Genomic DNA, 16,711 nt, shown 5'->3' with positions numbered 1-16,711 from the left:
TTGCTGCAAACATTTTGCTGAAATTCCCATAAGAACCTGGAGCTCAGAGGGCCACTGGGGCAGGATGGGGGAAATAGCAAACAGAGGAGCAGAATAGAGAGAATATAAGAAGGTCCTTGGAGATCTCATCTGAGGTCCAAGCCTCATTAGGACTTTGCTATTACATAAGTCAATATTCCCTTTATTGTTTAAGTTACTTTGCATTTAGAGCTTTGTATTTTATTTCATTTTTTGTCACTTGTTACTGAAACATTTCTATCACAGGGATATTTTGAGTTTGAGTGACTAAAGAGGGACAAATATCTTGATTCTTATTCAAAGATTCTTTGGTTTCAAGGAACAGAAAGATACAAATTAGAGAATGGGAATTATTGGAAAGATTTGTGGAGATGGAATCAAATAGGAAAAGGAAAACCTTTTCAACTTAATGGGACCTCAACTCTCAGTCTTTATGATATTAATGTGATGTATTACATTAATTGATGCTTTTCATTCTTAGGATACATTCTACTTGGTAATGGTATATAATTCTTCTCATTTATTGCTGTATTTAGTTTGCTAGTATTTTGTGGAGGATTTGCATCTATATTCATAGGGGATATTGATCTTTCTTTTCTTCCTTCTTCCTTCCCTCCCTTCTGTCTTTTCTTTTTTAAGAAGCCAAAAGTTTAAGAAGCCAAAAAGTTTAATTTTATTGACTAAAAAATTTCATTTGGGGCTTACCTCAGATCATATGAATACTTTAGATTATAACAGCTGAAGATCAATAGTTGATTAGAAAGAAGGAAGAAAAAAAACATTTTATTTTTAATGTAAAAAATAATCTAATTGTTAGAGGTGTCTTATAAAATTCAATGGACAAAGTTCTAGCCAAATTTACTGTTTAGTGGACTTTTCTTTCTGTTTTCAGGGGATGAAAAGTGAGATTCAATATATTTATAATTGGTTATAACTAATATAACAGCTTGAAAAAAAATCACAAGATAGAAGCATAATATAAAAAGATAGGATTTTAAAATTTTATTATAGAAATGTTACCTATAAGCAGTGTTGAAGATACTTGTAGTCCCCTCTTGTTATTCAGTGAAGTGTCAAAGGTGATTTGACTGGGCTAACAGCTTAAGTTTTCTCTAAGGATTTGTAGTATTACTTCATCACAGTCCAGGTCTTGGGAGGCATGAAACCTTCAGGAGGTTTTTGGCCTTCTTCGGCAAGTTTGCACATTCAAGTTCCTGAAATAAATTCAAAGTCTTATTGGTGTTCAGGGTCATAGTAGTCTGTACACTTCTTTTTCTTATAACCTGCAACTCAGAAGGGTACTATTTTCAAGAAGATTAGGTCAGAGGCCACTGTCAGCACGTTGGCGCCATAAGTTGGCTCATAAAGATCTGTCCCTGTTTCTGAATAAGGCATGCCAGTAGGCTCTTGTCCAGCAATGTTAACATTGTCTCCTGCAATCATCCATGGTCTCTAATACCACTGGACTCCAGTTGGTCCTACATACATAGTGGGAGGTGGGAAGTTGGCCACTACTATTGTGTTAGGATATAGAACTCCTTCTTCTAGTGCTGAAGAATCCCGCTCATACACCCCATCAAAGTAACACCACTGTTCTTTGTCTAGGTACCAAGAGGGGGAAGAAGAAGGACAGGATGCCTATAGCCACCCTCCAGAAGTTGCTTATAGGTATCCTGCATTAATAGAGCCTGTCTAGAACATAAGGTTGCACCCAACCTAGCACGCACTGGGTTGCATAATTGAAATGCAATGACAGCCTCAGCATTCATATTTTCATATTTTAGCTGTAGCTCAATAGGAGTAAAACGATGCTCATCAAAACCATCATTCCAATAAATTCAGTTCAAGGCTTAAAGATCTCCAGTTAGCCAATCTCCCTGTTCCATAACCATCTTAATGTAAGGGTGGTTCTTGCATGTTGTTCCCACTGTCTGGCACCACAACCCTCTTTTCTGTGCTCAACAAACTTTAGCTTGTGAAGAATAGCTATACAGTGGCCCTCCTACATCAGAACAAATACAAACCAGTCATCCAGCCTCTTACCTTCCTGACTAGTCAGAACCATAGGCAATGCCCAGTTAATGATACCTCCATCCATAAGACAAAGAAAATGAAGGCACTGCAAGGACCCCCATTACAAGGACCCCCTCTCTCTCATAAAGCCATTCAGTGGGGTTTCCCAGCCTTCTGCTAAAACTTGCACCCACTGTATTTCCATTTTATTAATTTTCAATATTGGTAATATTTCTGCATCTGTTTTTGCCAGTTTAAGGTTTCTTTTCTAGCATCTACAGTTCTTTTGCTTAATAAGTGGCATCCACAGGTACAATATCCCATTCCTGTAGAAGTTCCATAACTTGTTGGACACAGTCATTTACATCACAGGAGTCTGTTTTCAGCAACAATTAAGGGGCCTCTGTTTCTTTCTTTCTTTCTTTTCTTCCTTCCTCCTTCCTTCCTTCCTTTCTTTCTTTTATTCAGAATCAATTCCAGTGAAACCTTTAATTTCCCCTGCCCTGTGCTTTTTTTGTTGCGCCCTTTGACGTCTCTGCATAACAAACATGCAGAGGAGCATGAATGAATACTTCAAAAAAATAAAAACAAAAACAAAACGTAAACCATGAAATTCTACTCCTGAAACCAATATTGCACATGTAAACTAACTAGAATTTAAATAAAAAGTTTTAAAAAAGGTAACATGTGTTATTGCACACAAGCCTGTAGTATTGATTTATACATAGGAATGACCTGCCAGGATATAGGGTTTGTGTCTGCTCAGCTTTTGTTAGTAAAGCTGAAGAATATTCAGTGTGGTTAAGTCAGCTGAGACTCCCATTAGCAGAATTTTCCATTGCCCTCTCCTTGTCAAAACTTAGTATTGTCATTAAAAAAAAAATCTTTAGTCATACTAGTTTGAGTACAGTGGTATCACTTAATGATTTTAATTTGCATTTATCACAGCAAAGTTGAGCTCCTTTTTATATCATTTGTCATTTAGGTTGCTGCTTTTGAAAAGTGCCTCCTTGGCCCTCCTTCTTATTTTCCTACTGGGTTATCTATTTGTTTCTTGGATTTGTAGGAGTTTTAATATGTTCCAGATAAGAGTTAAAAACATAAAATACAACATATGTCACAACACAAAACATAGTTGCTATCGACTCTACTTCTGTAGATAATCATGGAGCTTAAGTTGGGTTGTTGCCTTCCACAATGCATTTTTTGTTCCCATTGTTATCCATGTTGGTGGATAGTGTTTTTTATTTGGTGGGGTGACCCAAACCTTTATTCCTGTAGGATTTGAGTCCTTAATGATCCCATTTTTATTGGATTATCATAGTTTTCTGTAGTTCAGAATTACTGAGCTCACAGAATACTAAAATGCCATAGTGAATTTTCTGCCTCCAGTAAGTTTGTACCAATTGGATAGCAGCAACCCAATTTCCACTTGTAATCATGATCTGTCATCAGACTATTCAGTGATGTCCTTTTTGTCTGTTACATGGTGCAAGGATCCAAAAATTTCAGAAGGCAATCTCAGCTTTTAATTTAAGATGACTATGACTTTGTATCCTAGTGGATACACAGTTTCATTATTGGATACCAGCATTCCTCTGTTGGACACTAACATTCCCCAAAGCAAATTTGAAGGGAAGAAAAACCTCCTCTGGTAGGTTATTGGCATAATATTGAGAAGGACCATCCTCACCTGTATAATTTGATCCCTGGATCTATTAATTCTGGCCATAGGAGAGAAGTGCTAAATATTGGCTTCTGTTTTAAGAATATACTTCATGTTCTATGCCAGAACCCTATCCTCTCATGGTGTTTACTAGCTAACTCTATAACCATGCTAAAAGGCCATCAATCACACTGTTTTGTTTAGCTACCTGCTCTGGATGGGAGGGTGGGGGAACATGGTAAGTCCAGTGAATTATGTGGGCATAAATCCATTGCCACACATCTTTTGCTATAAATGTGTCACTCATTGTAAGGTTATATTGCATTGAATGCCATGGCTGTGATAAGGTATTTGGAAGGATAGTATTAGCAAAAGTACTGTGGAAGTTTCTGTATTTGAAATATGTCTGTGAGGACAATCACTGTCTCTTCTATGATAGAAATGTTTATTGCAATCAACTGCCACCAGGAAGTAGACCAGTCTCCTAGGGAATGGGTGTCATATCAACCTGCTTTTGGCAGATTGGCCACTTGGTGTGGTGGTAGCAAGACCAGCCTTTATGAGGAGAAATTCATGTTACTGAACACATGAATAGCTGTCAGGATCCTGGCCTTCACAAATACTCTAGATATGGCTCATTTAAGCAAGCACTGACATGGCTGGATAAAGAGGCTGACTGATAGCCACTGGAAAGGACAGCTTATTGAAAGGACACCTGATTATTGAAAGCATTCTCCACAGAGGATTTATTCTGGTGGAATAAAAATTTACATTTTGTACTCTTTCTAAGAAGTTCTATATAAACCTGCCTCATAAACCATCACTCATATAGCTTTATTCTTTCCATGTCCCTGACCACTTAGATAATCTATTGACCACTGCTCATGAATCAATATAGATCTGCACTTAAGGCTAGCTTTCCTTCCATGCAAAATAGATAGTCAGATGTACTATCTTGATTTCTGCCCACAGGAAATATTTACCTTTTCTACTTACTTTATTATTTATATATGAATTAGTGGCTCTGTAGGTTAATTTACACAATGGCACACTTTTTCTTATTTCATTTTTTCACATTTGTATTGCAGAGGCTACCTGTTGCCTTACACACATTCTTTCAGGGGTTACCCCTGAGTTGGACTATACTAAAGTGATGATCAACTCTAGCTTAAATGACCATACTAAGCAGTTCTATCTGTAAACCATGGTCTTGATTTTTCTTCACCCACTGATTGATCATAAGAAAGTCCTATCTGATTCCATGTGTGGGTTATAACATAGTCAGTGAAACTGTATCAGCAAATTCTTGGAACTCTGAACCACCAGCCAATGAAGTTAACTTGTGCCTTACAAATCTGTTTGGGCACCAAGCTGAGTATATCATTTCTTTTTTACAATGTAATATTATAGTGTACATCTAATTGATAGTTTAGTGAATCAGATAACTTCTGATTTATTAGATTACAAATCACTTGGGTTTCATAGATAAAAGTTCAGGAACATCAAGGCCAATAAGCTAGTCAAGAACTCTTTTTCAAAACAACTATAGCTAGCTAAGGTCATTGCTTCCTTCCCAACTCTTAGTGGTCTTAGTTATAATCCATCTGTTGGGATTGGTCAAAGTTTCATATGGTATCGCTGTTTGCCTCAGACACTTTCAAAGCCTTTGGGCCCAGAAGATTACAATGCCAATAAAAAGGGTCACTTTGCATAGAAAAACCTGGGAAGTCTAAGGTTACCAAGCCTTTGGGAGGGAACATAAATCATGTCCCCTCCCAAAGAACATGGTTTATGTTCCCTCCAAAACACAAAGAAAATCAGCAAGTTATACTTCTTCATGGTGGTCAATAAAATTTACAACGTTTTTTTTTTTTTTTTTTAATTAGGGAGAGGATATGCTGACAGCCCCCAGATGATTGGACTCCTGGAATATGGTATATTCCTGAAGTGTTGTAGGCCTTATTTCCTAGTCTCTGGCATGCATATGTCTTACTAAGGCATCTGAAGTGCTTGCTGCTTCCTGTTCATTAGATCCAGTTAGCATAATGTCATAAATGTAATGAACCAGTGTCATGTTCTATGGGATATCAGATCAGGGGCTCAAGACTATATTATGACAGCACAGGAGTTGACATAACCCTGAGGCAAGACCATAAAAGTATATTGTTGTACCTGTGAAGGCAAACTATGTCTGATTATCTTTGCTGAAGGGTATAAGAAAAAAAAAAAAAAAAGCCAGGTCAATCAGGTCAATTGCTGCATGCTAGCTGCCAGGGGCTGGGTTGATTTGCTCCATTTAAGATATCACATCTAGAAATGCACCTGTGATTGGTATCTCCACCTGATTAAGTCTGTGATAATCTACTTTCATTTTCTACGACCCATTTGGTTTGTGAACTACACATACAGCTGTAAGAAATTGGGATATTATAGGAATATTTAAAGTCTTTGATGGTTTTACTAACCTCTAATGACTCTGAGAATGCAGAATTACTTTTGGTTTACTTTTCTTGACTGATGTGGTGGAAGGCGGGGAGTTCCATGGGTTTTCATTTGTCATTTTCTACCATAATAGATTACACTCAAAATTTCTACTCCTTCCCACTAGGACCCTGATTTTAGCACAGGACATTTAAGCACTCAATCTGTACTGCCATTCCACAACCTTTATAACTGGGCTTTGGGTTTAGTTTATATCTATTCTCCCCTGAGACTACGGAAGATGAAAGATCCTTCAGAGCTATCATTAGGGCTTTATGATTTTCAGTCCTGATTCTGAATTAGAAATTCATGACTGTCAATTTTTTTTTTCCCCTGGGGTAATCTCTATGGGGTCATCTGAAGCATCCAGCTGATCTCATAATCATTATAATCATTATTGATGTCACAGCAATCAACCAACACAGCCATTTGTTCTCCCAATGTCTAATCTCCTTTTGTATTTCCTCCCATGCCACCATATTAAGTAAGCACCTGGAGGCTACTAAAAGTGGAAGGCTATTAGTACTGCTAAGCCTGAAAAGGTAAAGGAAGGGAATGGTTACTAGAACTAGAAAGGACTATATAGAGAAGGATAACTGGCAAGAGCTGTAGTCTTTGGCAGGGGGACACAGTCACCCACTGTAATACAACAGAGGAAAAAAGTAAGAAAATAAATACCTAAACTCATTCTCTCCCATTTTATAATATCCTTTCTCCCAATGTCCAAACCAAACCAGAAGCCAGTGGTTAAGGGAGCCCACTAATGCAGTCCAATGGCTCAGCCTTCTGCCCAGAATGGAGAGGAGAAGGGTGGAGGGGGCCAGCAAGTATCTCACACCACCTAACTCTTCAATTGGGAACTCATCTTTTGTTTCATGACTCCCAATGTTATTTCCCCAAAGAAGTTTTCCTAAAGCTCTAAATGCAAAATTATAAAAAGCCTCAACTATCTTCACTCTTAGTATACTGTTGTATTTTCTCAATTGGATTTGTTACAGTATGTATTTATATATTAATTAGTGGCTCTGTAGGTTAATTTACATGATGGCACACTTTTTCTTATTTCATTTTTTTCACATTTGTATTGCAGAGGCTACCTGTTGCCTTACACATAGTAGGTACTTATTAAATATTTGTTGAAAAAATGGATGAAATAATTAGGGCCATGCAAATTGGTGTGTGGCCTTAACTGCCATACATAATATTTCTTTTAGAAAATGTGTTCTCAAATATAAATCATTGATATTGCCATGAAATTTATGAAACACAGAATGCTTGTAAATCATGACCAATCTGTGTGCATAGTTTATACCCAATCTCACGTGGTAGCTAAAAATATTTTTTATCAACTTCTATGTCTTCTAAGTTCTTATAAAAATTATAATGTTTCACTTACTGTTGAATCTAGACAAGTATTGGTATAGTGGTTTCATCCTTGGAGAACTAATGGACATTTCTGGAGGAATGAATAAATGTTTTTGGAATTTTGAAAGACTTTACACCACTAATTGCCTGCTTATGGGGAACCCAGAGATAAATGCAGAATAGGAAGGAAACTAACAAACACTACAGTATGTGCCAGAGAGGATGCTAGATGCTTTATATACATTACTTGATTAAATTTAGGATCGTAACACAGTAAATAGATACTTTCATTTTACATATTAGAAAATGGAGGCTCAGAGAGGTTAAATGGTGGAAAAACTTCAGAGGACTGTTTCTGTAGGAACAATTTTTTTTTTCCTGTCTCGGAGCATGGATTCACAGAGGCATATGCCAACCATCAATATACATTTGTATGCCAAGTATAGACACTGGCATATTTCCTCAATAAATATCTTTAAGTTTTTATATTTTATTTAACAGCACATGGAGAAAATTGCATCTCTTAGGCGATGCTTTATTTTATCAATCAGTAAAATATATTTTTAAGAAGAATGATTCACAAGAATTTGCTCATTAGTATCAAACTTCCAAGTCAAATAATTTAGCAGGTATGAAATCCAAAACTTTCCTGGTAGATTTTATTAATTTTTTATTTTTGTAGCATGTCAGCATTAATTGATACCAGGACTGAATGCTGTTTCTCTGATGGCAGTTATCCATTGTGTGAGGCTGTATTATGGAATGATGTCAGTATTTTTTGTCCTATCAGTTTCATGAGGAACTAACTTGAAATGGTTTTCTTTGGTGGTTCTAACATATTTCAAAAAGATTAACAGTTTGTTATTGTCCTGCTATGGAACCATGGGAAATTATCTAGTCAGCCTTTGGCAATGTTGAAACATTTCACATGGGTAATTTAATGGTGACTCAACTCCATATATACGATTAGTATCTGCAGACAACATCCAGTGTATTATAATTCAATAAGGGAATTAGATCTAGCAATAAAAGTGCTTTGTGCACAATGCAACAATTAAGCATTATTTTAATGGTTCAAAACATTGAAAAGATGAGTTCTAGCTAAATTTGTTGATTGAATTAATTAATTCTGAGTCTTACTTTTTTTATGCTACAGGGTACTTTTACTTGTAGAAAAATTTGCATAAAGCTATGATATCTGTGTTCTTTAACTTATAACAGTATTGTGAATTATGTGGGCAAGATCTTATTTATTTTTCGTGACTGTGGAAGCTGATACTCAAATAAATTGAGTGCTGTGGCCAAGGTCAACAATTATCTACTAGTAGAGCTCAGAGCAGAGCTCTGATCTCCTGATCATTGTTCACTTTTAATTGTTTCAAATTTTGTGCTAAGCTAGTTGGGTACAAACCATAAAGATAAAATGAGCATGATCTGCATTCAATATTAACAGTAAACTAAATGTCTAATAAAATTAATCTGACATGCTTAAAGATATGCATAAATGTTATTGTCTTGCATAGTGATTAGGTATAGATTCTAAGACATTTGGATAAATTACAATAATTAGTATTACTTTTCCTAAGATACAATTGTCTCCTGGGACACTTGGGTATTCCATCAAATACATAAATGTAGTCAAGTGACCAGACCTGCTATCTAAGACTCTTCAGGAGACAAAGATTAACAGATAGCTTCCCTTTAATAAGACAAGTGACAAGATGAAAATATCTGTAGGTAGGGCTTTTAACTTAGAAGCTACTGGAACATTTAAGAGGAGTGAAGACAGGGATGGATTATGTGAGAGATTTGTAAAAGAAGGGGCATAAAGAAGGGCAGTGTTTGGATAGAGAGGTTTGAGTCTATGGTTGAAATGTGTGGATGCTTAGGAATTACTAGCTTTCTCATTTGAACAGGTCATGTCTTTGGGGTGAAGGACAATTTAAAATATTCAATTGCAAGGACAGACTATTCCCCACCAAATGAGCCTAATTAGATGACCTAAAATTCTAAAATCTAAGGTTTAGTGAAAATTATGCTTATGGTTGCTTGTTCTTTACTGTTTAGTATTTAACATGCATTATTTTACAATTTTGATTCACATAATAAGTAGTTACAAGATGTATCAATCATTTTAGCATTTCCTTCTCCCTTTTTTCTTTTTTACTACAATAAAAATGCAGTGTGATTATTACCTGTCACATATGTTCCAATGTATGACTTTAGGAATTCAGAGTGCGAAATAAGAGATATTGATCTAATAAAAATAAGTAAAAGGCATATGGTCACTTACTAAGAACTAACTCAAGAACAACAACGGAGCTAAGATACACATAATGTATAGATGTGCACACAATGTAGAAAACCCACTATCTCTATCCTCTGTGTCAAGAAATTTACAACTTTTCGTAGTAAAACATTGGCACCTGAATGCTAAGTTTCATTTTTCTGGATGTCTCTGTACAACAGATAAAATTAGTAGAATATATGAGGGAAATTACTGCTCCTTTCATTTTTCTACTTATTGCCCAGTGATAATGTGTATATATGTCAGTGTCCTTTAGCATTTTTAACAAGTATTTGGATGAAGCTAGAGTCAATGAGAAAATGAACAAATTCAAAATATTATTTTAAATATTATTGCAAATATATATGTATGTATATATATTATGTATACATGTTTTAGATTTTTTTACCTAACATAAATATTTTAAAAATTAATTATTAAAAATTGTTATAAAGTGCTCTAAAATGTCAACAAAATATTAATGAAGTAAATACAGATAATATCAAAATGAAGTAAAATTCAGCTACAAATAAATCTTAATCCCAAAGGCTAGTTTCATACTGTCTCAAGATTCAGTACTTAGTTTTTAGTAGTTGCACGTTTCTGAGCCCTAAGTGGTAATACTTAGACATGATTATAATTTCATTTATAGATGTGAACTGGATCACTCACTTATCCATCATTGAGTTACTCAGCTTTAACACAGCATGACAACATATTAGATATTTAATCAGGAAAGTCAGGAATTGAGTTTACAAAAAAAGACAGAAAGTCTTATTTTTTGAGAAATTTTTACAAGTTGGACATTCATTAAACATCACAGACAGTTACAAGGTAATATAAGAAGTAATAAAACATACACACACATGTGCAAACCCATAACAACAATAGCCATTGAATAAAGACTAGTTATATCCCAGGAAATTTGCGAAATGCTTTACATGCATCTAATCTTCAGAGACACCCTGTGAGGTAAGTGTTAATCCCATTTTAGTTATAGGGAAACCAAGGCACTAAGAGATGAAGTACCTAGCTCAAGGTTATACAGGTTTGCTGATCCTGGATCCAGTCTTAAATCTTCCAGCGTTCAAAGACCTTATAGGTCCTCATTGGGTCATGCTGTCTTCCCAAAGCAATGCAGCCTATCAGATTAAAACTTATAAGACTTGAGAATGGAGCACCGTCCAGATGACAATTTAGGATTAAATTTCTCCTTGTTTCTAAGATCAGAATACCCTTTCTGGAAGAGGAGTTATTTGAACAACACTTTGAGGAAAGTTATGGGTGTGGAATGGAGTTGATGGTGAAGAAACACATTTCCAGAGAGGACTATGATGTTAGATAAGGCACTAAGCAGTGTGAAAAATGGAAGTTAAAGCCAGGACCTGGAGTTAATGTCAGTACCCAGTGGTCAAGACTGTAGAGGAGTGTGGGGCAAGTGATAATAGAGTGGTGTAAGAACTCCAGGAGTGAGTGGTTCTGGAAATGAGCCACCTGATGGTGGGGGCTTGGGGCAGTGGATCATGTGTGTACAGGAAGTATGTGAGACAACCAGATTAGTCAGGGCCAGGAGTCAGAAACCAAGAATTAGTAACAGAGAACTGTCTTGGGCCAGAATCAGAAGAGAACTATTAATGAAAGTTTCTGAGTTTTCGGAGGAAATCAATAATTGAGTATAAAAAGGAATCATAAAGGGGGAAAAAGTAGAACTAAAGTTTATTCAGCACAATGAATCTTAAATATTCTGCCAAGAGATGCTAAGGCATATCACAATTGTTATATTATTTGCTGCTTAAGACAGACTTTCAATGTATATATTGTTATTTGGAAATGAAATAAATTGACCTCAGAATGCTGAAGGAACTTGCTAATACTCACATGACTAGTGTTTAGTGAGGTCAAGATAGACACTGTTCAAGTTTGTATGCTTAAAATGCATACAGTTTTCCAAATAACAAACATTTATTAAGCTTGGAATATTAGCAAGGAGCTTTCTGAGCACTTCAGAGTTGCAAGAATGAGTTAGTTTCTGCCCTCAGAGGATATACAACTCAACAGAAAGATGCCAGAAGTTCAGTTTTATATCTGTAATTGCATTCAGCTTTGTATTTGTGTCTTTATCAAGCATTTGATTACAGTCTTTATCCTTGAGTAGGAGGCTATTGACAAATCTTTCTTTGATCCAGTCATTCAAATATTCCTACATAAAATGTTTTATTTTACACACACATTCTGTAAGATACAGATACATTGTATCTACATTGGTATCTACAAACTACATTGGTAGTTTCCTTTAATTTATTTGCAACTTCTTCAGTGTGATCTCATTTGGGGAGAAAATCAGCTTCTACTCTGTGAAACTGTTTCAGAGGCTTCCCACTGTGCTGATTCTTGGCATATAATAATAGGATTGATACCCATATCATTTCATTACTCCTCCTTTAGGCAGTACCTTTTTCACTGGAGATAATTCATAGTTGTTCATCTATAAAGAGATTGTGAGTGCTTTTTAAATTTATTCAAGAAACACTTAAGTAATTGGGGTCTATTAATATTGTGATAATAAAGCTTTGTAAGATGGTGAGTGAAACAGTATGTTTGCCTCACAGTTAAAACTTTCCCTTAAAGAAATAGTCCAAATATCAAATCCAACATCACCTCTTTTCAATTAAAATGATTCACAGAACTCAAAGGAAATACAATGATTCTAATATGTCGTAAAATAGAATCAATCTCCATGTTGAGTTCTGTTTCCACAGAGGTATGTCTTATAGAAAAATTTTTTTTTAAGATTTTATTTATTTATGACAGAGAGAGATAGTGAGAGGAGGAACATAAACATGGAGGGGAGAGGCTGGAGAAGGAGAAGCAGGCTCCCTGCTCAGCAATATAGGGCTCGATCTCAGGATACTGGGATCATGTCTCAGGTTGAACACAGACACTTAACGACTGAGCCACCCAGGCACCCCGAGATATGTTTCTAAAATTAAAAAGATTATATGTAAAAGGAATTGTTTTCATGTGATACTTTGATACTACCTTTAAGAATAAGGAATCTGGGATCTTCATGTGTCTTTGAAGTGTGGTATATGATCTTTAACACTTTATAAATATTCTTCAAACACTAATTTTTTTTCTTTCACTTCCATGCATTCATTTTGGAAAAAAAGGATTATTCACTATCTGTTTAGAAATGTGAATGTTTGGCATATTAATATATAATTATCAAATTTTTAAAACTATCTCCAAAACACCATGATGAAGGAAAGGTACTTGAAGATATTGTAAGACGATAGCAATTTCTTGCCAAAATTTGTTTGATCCTTAGTCTGTTGGGAATTAAATAAAAAGGAAAACTTCAGTTTTCTCCGATGCACAGTTAACTTTAAAATGAAAATATAAATTTCCTTTGTTTTTACTTGGTAATATTTGTCATATCTTAAGTATTTTCAAACTCCGTTTTGACTTGTATGAGTCATTTGGCTTGAATAATTTTATGACCCAAGAGATTAAGTTTTATAAGCCCATTGAACAAAGTCCTCAAAATATATATACCTCAGACATGTATGTGGATGTACACACACATGCACATATGGCATACTTATTCAGAAGTGGTTCAATTCAAAATAAGTGGCCAGGGAAAATTAAGGTCATTAAGGCCCATATCCATTACCTTTATTTTCCATTGAAAACCCTCTACCTTTATGTTCTTCCCTGTATATAATTTTCTTTCTTTCCCTTAATCACCAGATTTTTAAAGGTGTGTACATACTTGCTATATCCACTTACCGATTCTAATGAAACTGTTGTGCCGTAGGTCCCTTTCCCAAGCCAAAAGACACCTTTTTTCCTCGAACTGTCAGGTTATTTAACACTTTTAACCAACACTTCCTTTCTGAAACTCTTTCTCTCTAAGTGTTAACACTTTCTGAGGTTTACTATTGCCTCTGGCTTCTTAGTCTTCCTTTAATCTCAACATGACTACTTGTCCTATAAAATGTTAGAGTTCTCAAGGGTTATGCCCTGAACCTTCTGCTATTCTTTATATATTATTCCTGCCTGGGCTCATTCCTGCTCATGGATTTGATCACAATTTATATATAAAAGATCTCTAATGAATATTCTTGTGCCATGACCACTCTGTTGAGACCTAAAGCCATGTTACACAATTAACTTACTACTACGTATCTCCACCTAGCTGCTGTTATGACCATTTAAAAGTCACCATGACCAGAACTATCCCCAGTAATTTTTTATTATATATTTTTAATTATTGCTAAACATACCATATTTTAGCTTGGTGGCAACTATATGACCTTGAGAAAGTAATTATTATTATTTTTTTATCTCTAAGTTGTAGTTTCCCTATATGTAAAGTGAAAATAATATAATTTCAATCTTTTTAAAAAAGATTTATTTATTTATTCATTTATTTATTAGAGACACAGAGTGTGCAGGGTGGGGAGGGGAGAGGAAGAAGGAGAAGTTCAAGCTCAGCTTGGAATCTGACATGGGGTTCAATCCCACAACCGTGAGATCACGACCTGAGCCAAAAACAAGAGTTGGATGCTTAAGTGACTGTGCCATTAGGGTGCCCGTCCATAGGTTTTTATAAGGATTTAAAATCAGTTATTATGTAATCCACAATAATGAATGCTAACTACACAGAAGGTACAATCGAATGAAGCAAGTACTAATACTGTCCTCATTTCATAGCAGAAGAATGGCACAATGAGGTTAAGTAAATTGCTGAAAGTTATCTAGTCAATTTGTGATTAAGCAGGATTTGAATGAAATCTTGGTCTACAGTCTGGCTGCTTAATTGCTGAACTACCCTGTGTGATGATATATATGTAGTATATAATGCAGTCCTTAGCACATACTTACTAGATATATCAAAATCAAAGGTTTGTGGAGCAGGGCTTTGAATGTTCTGGAAATCTGCATTAAAAAAAAAACTCCTTGGTGAAGCTAATATTCAATCCAGGTTAAGAACCAAAATAGTAGACTCTCAAAAATGTTTGTTCCTTTCATTCAAATGAAAATAATTGAATCAGTTTGACCCCGTGAACAGTTTCACAAATGCTATAGCCATTAAGCCTAAAGTAGCTTTTAGGAAGGCTCTATCAGAAATCCTCTTTTGGAAGAGCAATAATAAAGACACACATATATTAAAAAGTCCTCAGTTATTCATATAGCCAGAAGCATTTAATTCATGCATTGTGTTTTCATTTATATTGCATGATTTTATCCTTAGGAACAAGAGTCTTAAAAATACTAGGCTTGTGTATAACCTAGAGAAATCACTTTCTTGAGATCATTAAGATGATAGGTAGATATTCCATCTGGCCTAAAAATGCTTCATTTTACCTTTCCCCATCCACCAAAGCATATGCTTTCTCTTCTAGCTATCAGTGCTTCCTCCAGTTGTTTCTCATATGATTAGAGTAGGGGATCTCATCTTTCAGCATATATGTCCAGAAATAAAAAATAGACCAATAACACATATAAAAGAAAGTAATTATAGTAAATTATGGCCCTTTTTTCAGGAGTCCTATAGTGTGTGTGTGTGTGTGAGAGATAGAGATAGAGAGAGAGGGAGAGATACACACCTCCAGTACAGACTTTATTGTTCAGACATAACTAGATTTTTGCTGTTGTTTTTAAGTAGCAGGATATAATGCTTTCTAGCACAAGCAGAAAGGAAATTACTTGGAATGATTTGGGCTGGCTTAATGAAATTGGCATATAGATGTAAGATCCAAATAGAAAGGAACTGGGGAAGCTATGAGGTCAACAGATCATCAGAAGTTCACAGGGCTGAACCAATCCACCCTCTTTTCCTAGTTTGGTGTTATTTTAATTGGGTTTCAGTGTCCCAAAGAGAACCATTGGCTTAACTGAGTTCCCACCTCCATCAACTGGGCAAAGCACCTCTAGGTGGTTACACCAAGACCATACACAGTGGAATAGATGTGAGTCTCTTCCAAAGGAAACTGGGCATGCTGCTAACAAGACAAAAAGAGAATGGAGGGGACACTCCAAAGCTACAACTATCCCTTCTCTTCTTAATGCTAAAAATATCACAAATGGTCCTCATGTAAAAATATATCATGTGATTTTATTTTCTATTTATTGTCTTCTAATTAAGGTTCTTAAGTCTTTACTGAATATTTGCAAATAGCTTTTAATGAGATGTTTATTCTTATTGTGCCAGAAGTTCCTCTAGGTTTTCCTCTTTATAGATAATCCCATCTTTTTTATTATAAAACATTAGTTTTTAAAATGTTTTTAATTTTTTTTAAAAGATTGTATTTATTTATTTGACAGAGAAAGACACAGCAACAGAGGGACTATAAGCAGGGGGAGTGGGAGAGGGAGAAGCAGGCTCCCCACAGAGCAGGGAGCCCAATGTGGACTCCATCCTAGGACTCTGAGCTCATGACCTGAGGTGAAGGCAGGTGCCTAATGACTGAGCCACCCAGGTGCCCCAGTTTTTAATTATTTTAAAGTAAATTGACATACATGTTATAGTAGTTTCAGATGTACAATATAGTGATTCAACAACTCTGTACAATACTCACTGCTCATCATGTGGTAAATATACCCTTAATTCCCTTCATCCACTTTACCATAATTACATTAGTTTTAAATGTCCCTAAATGGTCTTAAAACTTTCTGATCACAGTTGGTTTGTTTCCTGATATCTCTTCTTGAACACATCATTTTCATGTCTATCCGAACTCACTCTGTAGCTAGTTTTGGCCTTAATATTTAGGTTTTGGCCTCAGGGATATGGGAGACTATGATACATGCTGTTTCTGGAATTTCTTCTTCATGAAAAGGATATGGGCTTTCTTCTATCCTTTGTGAAGTGAAGC

At 35.5% G+C, this 16,711-nt stretch overlaps 1 pseudogene; it reads right to left on the bottom strand.

Annotated features, from left to right (window-relative positions):
- Positions 1–1,119: 1,119 nt before the first annotated feature.
- Positions 1,120–16,711, bottom strand: part of LOC132002098 (bifunctional 3'-phosphoadenosine 5'-phosphosulfate synthase 1-like) — a 76,237-nt pseudogene continuing 60,645 nt past the window's right edge.

Source organism: Mustela nigripes, chromosome 14 (genome assembly GCF_022355385.1).
Source record: "Mustela nigripes isolate SB6536 chromosome 14, MUSNIG.SB6536, whole genome shotgun sequence".
Lineage (NCBI taxonomy): Eukaryota > Metazoa > Chordata > Mammalia > Carnivora > Mustelidae > Mustela > Mustela nigripes.
The sequence above is the reverse complement of the archived record's forward strand: the minus strand, read 5'-3'. Positions and strand labels throughout refer to the sequence as shown.